Source organism: Lactuca virosa, chromosome 2, assembly GCF_052849685.1.
Source record: "Lactuca virosa cultivar CGN04683 chromosome 2, Lactuca_virosa_CGN04683_v6, whole genome shotgun sequence".
NCBI lineage: Eukaryota > Viridiplantae > Streptophyta > Magnoliopsida > Asterales > Asteraceae > Lactuca > Lactuca virosa.
The window spans coordinates 177,228,650-177,234,951 of record NC_136427.1 but is presented as its reverse complement, the minus strand read 5'-3'; the positions used below and the strand labels follow the sequence as shown (position 1 = coordinate 177,234,951).

General features: G+C 38.0%; 1 non-coding gene across 1 annotated transcript; it reads right to left on the bottom strand.

Moving 5' to 3' along the window:
• Positions 1-4,790: 4,790 nt before the first annotated feature.
• Positions 4,791-4,897, bottom strand: LOC145162003 (small nucleolar RNA R71). The gene has a single exon (XR_013738857.1). It is a non-coding gene; the product is annotated as a small nucleolar RNA R71 (small nucleolar RNA).
• Between the last annotated feature and the right edge of the window lie 1,405 nt (positions 4,898-6,302).

Here is a 6,302-nt window from a genome sequence, read left to right as displayed (position 1 = left end):
TCGTGGCTTAGCGTTGGTGAAGTCTTTGTAAGAGCATGTCTTGGTAGGTCCTTGATTTATCCCGTTGTTTGAACTTCCAGCCCCCTGCCCGTTTCCTCCGCCATTGTTCCCATTGTGGATTTGCGCCATGGCGGCTGTGACTGCAGCAGATACAGCTGCTTGAAACGCAGCTGAGTCGATTTCCGGTGGTGTCGGTGGTTGGTTATTTCCACGGTTTGGTCTTTGCGGCATCTTGCTGTTACGGAACAGAAAGATGTTGAGTATGTATTGTTTTTAAGTTGGGAATTTCGCGAATCGATTTGCGCATCTAAGTGTTTCCACAATTCACACTAAGCAATATGAATAAAAAACACATAACAGATAACAACATCACGAATAAATACATAATATTTTCCACTAATATTATTCGTACTTTGATACATGAAAATTTGCTCGAAAGAGCATACATAAAGGTACAAAGTTCGATAGCATAACGACTCTATGAGTAGTGTAATCACTTAAACACGGAGTCGGTAGTACATAATATAGCAATCATAAGAGAACATAGCACTAGTAGGGTAAAGCTGGTCCTAACACACTAGGAAGCGCCCAACGGTGGCAGCGAGATCATATACTGAAGTGTTGTGCCAACAACTGGGCCATCTCAGTCATCTCTCCAATGACTTCATCTCTTTCCAGTTCATCCTGCACCGCTCGTGCTTCCATAGCGAATAGTTGTTGCCGTAGTGCGGCAACCTCAGCCTCCGGAGAACGATTCTCTCTCATGGGATTTCCTGGTGGGGCAGGGTGGTTCTGCCGTGTCTCGCCGATAGGTGGTGTGACGGAGGCTTTGTCTGTGCCTCTTTCTTCCTCCATGTCGTCATTGGTCCCATCAAACTCGTAGTCTGTGTCCGTGTATTCGTCGGGCCCAACGCCGTGTGCTCCCCCTTGTCCTTATTCGGGCTCGTCCTCAATCATTCCGTGGGCCACTATGACCTGATGAAACTGAATTCCCTGATGCTCCTCTTCCATGGTGACTGTGAGGGGGAACACGTAAGGAGGTATATAAATAAACTATTATTACTCCTAAGATTTGTTATTTATATATAAAGTTGGGTTGATGCATTCTTCTTGTTTAACCATAGGGTACGCCTTAGGTTAACTGACCATCGTGATCGTCCCAGGGCATGTGATAGTTGTACTACGAAGAAATGTAGTTGATCAGGCTACATTCATCCCTAATACAACTGTGAACAATCCTGGTTCAACCGGGATGTCAGGTTTTCCCAATCATCTTCTTTGATTTGTTATTATGTTCATTTTTCTAAGTCGCACAAGTAAGGGTGTTTATTAGTATATTTTATTTGTTTTGTTCAGAGTTATTTAGTCCCTTGCTGGGTTTATAGTTGCATATCAATGTGTGGTTAGATATGCCAGTTTACCGGAGATGCCAAGATTTGGTTGAGGTCACTTGCTCCAGGAACGATCAGAACATGGACGAACCTTGTTGAAGCATTCATCGATGTCACACCCCCGAACCAGACGGCGGAAACGTCCGAGGGCTCGCGTGACTTAAATTGAAATATCATCACAATGAATATACATGAAACATAACATAAACATCACCATGCATTAATACATTACAACTGACCTTGTTCACATCAAGTACATTCTCTATATATTACATATCAATAGCATAAATTGTTTGAGAGTTTTCATAACATAACATCCTAACACACTTGGTATTGTTCTTCAGCTTATCTGTTATATGAGAATACAAGTTATTTTGAAAACGGTCAACATATATAATGTTGTTGAGTTCATAAGCAGGTTTGATATGAAAATGTTTTGTATTGTTTGTAAAACCCAGAAAATCCGATATTTTCTGAAACGGCAATTGTTTATACAAAAGGTGTGATGATCCATAAGTATATGTGTGAATGATTTCAAAACGTGTAAAAATGATATGTTTCCCCATGATAAATTCTTGCATTATAGTTATTGAAAGCACAAGTGGATAATGTTGTTTCCCCGGAAAACCCGATGTTTTCCGATAAAATAATATGATCGTTTTGTATTATTGTATCGTCACAACGAATGAATATGATTTCCCATGATTACTTAGATGGTATTGGATCTCTATGTGAGTCGTTATAACCATGCATGATAATGACTAGTTCGTCTGTCTTGGCATTCTAGTGAACGCCGGAATTGATCTTAAGATTTTGTCACCCTAGACTAGCCGAGTCTAACTGTAGCGAACAACTTAGGTGTGGGGGAGTCACCCCCGTATAGATCTATACACAAACTCTCGCTCTCCCTCCAGGAGACTTTGATTATAACTACAGACTACGACTGACACTTATTGGTGTCGTCCGTTATTACTCACTTAATCCAAATGAATTTGAATAACCTTGATTAACGACCTGATTTTTGTTTACTTGAATAGAAGGTAAGCCTAATAGACGAAGAGAAGAGGACTACGAGGCCCTACTATTCACGTATGTTATTTAAGGCTGTCGAGTACACGAAGGACGCGTTAGCCTATTTCACATATGTTTTATTTGGACATTACTAGCAATGCTAATGGGCCACTGAAGCCGAATAGCATGTAAAAGCCATTGAGGGTCCCTTAGGCATTTAATTGGGTCACAGGAGGCCCAATAAACATGTGTGAATATATCGGGCCCAAATAAACATGATATTGGGCCACAAGGGCCCAATAGCACGTATAGAAGGTATTTGAGCCCAACTTTCAAATCGTTTATGTTTTATCGAGTTTAAGTTCGTATTGTTGGTATTCGTGGTATGTTAAATGTTTATTCGCAATAACGAAACATTTTAACGTTTGATTTATAACGAAGTTTTTATTATATATATATGTATATTTTTAAAACTATGCGTTATAAACTTGATATTTTTACCATCAAAAGTTATAGTAGTTTAATTTGCCCAAAAACATTTAGTTTAACCATTGTGACACCTTTTCTATAAAAATGACAATTTTTACCCCTTTTTATGAAAAGTGACATTTTAGGTCCTTAGATTATGTTTCTTGACATTTTCGGCCCAAACACTCATTTAAATAATGTTTTAAGCCCAAAATTTAAGTTTGCATAGTTTCAGCCCCTTAGTTAAAAGATTTGCATTTAAATCCACACTTTTCGCAATTTTTGCAATTTTGACCCAAATTCCAAAATCTTTGCATTTTTAGTCCTTTTTTTTAAATAATGCCATTTTAACCCCTGAAATAGGTTCATTTACGTTTATAGCCCCTGTTTTTAGAAAGACTTTCCATTTCAGCCCCCTTAAATTTGATTTTTCGCATATTTGGGCCTAAATAGCCGAAAAGCCCAAATTTTAGCCCATTAGGCTAAAATTTACATTTTTAGTCCTTTAGAAAGCATAATTTATAAAAACTCTTATTTTAGCTGTTTTGACCTTTTGATCCTTGTAGAAACCGTGAATGATATCTTTTTCCCCATCTTTTGTTTATTTACCAAAAATAGTAAAATAACAAATTTTATGTTGTAGTATGCTTATTTTAAACCTTGTATGGTAGTTTATCTTGACATGTTAAGTGAAAGATATCATAAATCACGTATTTTTCCTTCTTGAACTATAGATCTCGAAATATCTTTCATTTTTAGCACATATTCACCACATAAACACAAGAAATCACACATAACATACAAATACACATAGATCTACACATTTAACTTTTATTCTCCCCCATAAATCATATGAAAACCGAAAATAGAGGGGTATGAACTCACCTTTTCTTCTTGTTGTTGTTGGTTTTGAAGAAAGAAATGGAAGGGTTTGATCCTAGCAAGCCTTCTTGGGTGGATCTCGAACTTAGAGTTTTCTAGGATGATGATCATGAGTTTGTGTGAGTTTAGAAGAGATTCTTGATGAAATAAAGAGACTAGATTATGGATCCAAGCATCAACTTACCTAGGATGATGATTCTTGTCTAAGAACCTCCTTGAAATGTTCCAAGATCTCGAAAATTTGAATGAAGAAGAGGATGTGCTTGAGAGTGTTTGGGATGAGAGTTTGAAGATGTGTGTGTGTGTGTGTTTGATTTTCCTCGGCCGAGAGTAGAAGAAGGAGAAGAGAGAGAGAGAGGGTGAGGTGACCATTATAGATGCATGTTGGTCCATGCATGGGTACATGGTGTGCAATAAGGAGGTGGCACCTCCCAAAGTCAACCCTCCCCATTTTTACATCTTTCCATTTTTTTCCTACTTGGGCCGAGAGAGAGAGAAGGAAGAGAATGGCTTGGGCCTTTTGTGCTTGAGTCCATAATATGAGGCCCAATTTGATGGTTTTCGGCCCATTGGGCCTTTAGAGTAGTTCACGGCCCAAATCTTGCATAAAAGAATGGATTTGAGTCCATTAAGGCTAATTGGATTTGTTATGGCCCAATAAGGCCCATTAAAGGTAAACTAGTCCATTTTAGACTTATAAGGCCCAAAAAGGTTAAGTCTCATGAGAGTGGGTCCAATGAGTGCCCATTTAAGAGTTCTAAGCCCAAAATAGTCAAATTGGAAGTTTATTGGCCCATTAGGCCCAATAAGGAAATCCTAGTCCATATTGGACTTAAACCAGGATTTCTAGGGTTTCCAACGTTTTGTTGACTATTTGAGTGTTTGTATAGAGTGTTTGATGGAATTTTGTTGTCATTGAATAAGCATCATACATGTTTTCAAGTTTTAGTTACAATGTTATCCTTGTTAAATGTTTACAAAGCATTAGAATTCCTAGTTGTGACAATCGATCAATTCAGTCCTCCCTCGAAGATAGCCAAACTTAAAAAGAAGATTGCCAATTTCCAACAAAACGATGACGAGTCTTTATACGAAGCTTGGGATAAATATAAGGGGTTGCTCAGAAATTGTCGTCAACATGACCTGAATATGCAACAAGAGATTTCTATATTTTATGATGGGGTGAAAGTGACCACAAGGAAACTCCTGGATTATCAAGGACCAATGACAAAGAAAGATCCAACTACAATCAAGGAATTAATAAAAGAATTGGCTAAGAACTCGAGAGAGTACCACAACCCTCGAGAAGACATTACAAGAAGCAAAGGAAGTAGAGATGGAGTAAGTGAAAAATTGGCAGCAGTGATGGAAACGTTAGATAATATGGATAGAAGAATCATAAAAATGGGTCAATCGATACATGTCATACAAGTCGGTTGTGACAATTGTAGTGGACCATACTTAACGAAAAATTGTGACTTAGATGAAAATTGAAACCGAAAAGCACAAGTTTTCTACTTTAGTGGTGACCGATTTGATGAATATTGGACAATTCCTAAAAAGGAATGGTTTCCATATGACGAATACAAGAAGAAAAAAGACGAGAAGTATCGGAAAACTGGATGAGGCTTCTACCAAAAGGAACAACCATCACCGGAAAAGAAACCCAACTTTGAGTCAACGCTCGATAGGTTTATGGAAGCTTCTGAGAAAAGACACGATGCTACTGATGTTACCATTAGAAATCAAATAGCCACCATAAACAATATCGAGACTCAAATCAAGCAATTGACTAAGCTAGTAAACGAAAGGTTACCACTAAAAATTCTGATCCAAAACCACAACTGCACGTCATGACAATATCCACTAGCGAAGACCCTCATTCTAAACATTTTAGTATCTTAAATAAAGCTTTGGAGTAGCCCGATCCACAACCAAAGAAGACGAAGATCGAAGAAAAAGAGAAAACTGGAGCCCAGTTCTCACGACGTGATCTGACATCTCTCACGTCGTGGGACCAGTCTAAGTCCAAAAATATATCTTTTGTTAAACCGTACCAGCCTCCATTACCTTTTCCTTCTTGAGTAAGGGAACATCCATTAGAGCAAGAGCATAACAAGTTTATCAATTAAGTCAAGGGTAATCCAATTAATACCCCATTTATTGAAATCATTAGCTAAAATGCCCGAATATGCAAAATTCCTTCAAGCGCTTCTTAACACTCACCAACAACTAGAAAAAACATCCAAGGCTGTTCTTAATGAAAAATGTTCATCGGTTATTATGGAAGGAATACCAACGAATATGGGAGATCCAGGTCGCCTTACGTTACCATGCGGATTTGGAAATGCCACGAAGACATTTGCAGTAGCCGATTCTGGAGCTAGCATAAATTTAATGCCTTATTCTTTTTACCAAAAGCTCGATCTTCCATAATTAAAGACCACAAGAATGGCAATCCATATGACGAATTGTTCGATGATATATCCTCGAGGCATAGTAGAAGACTTATTGGTCAAAATTGGGAAAAAAATTTCTAGTTGATTTTGT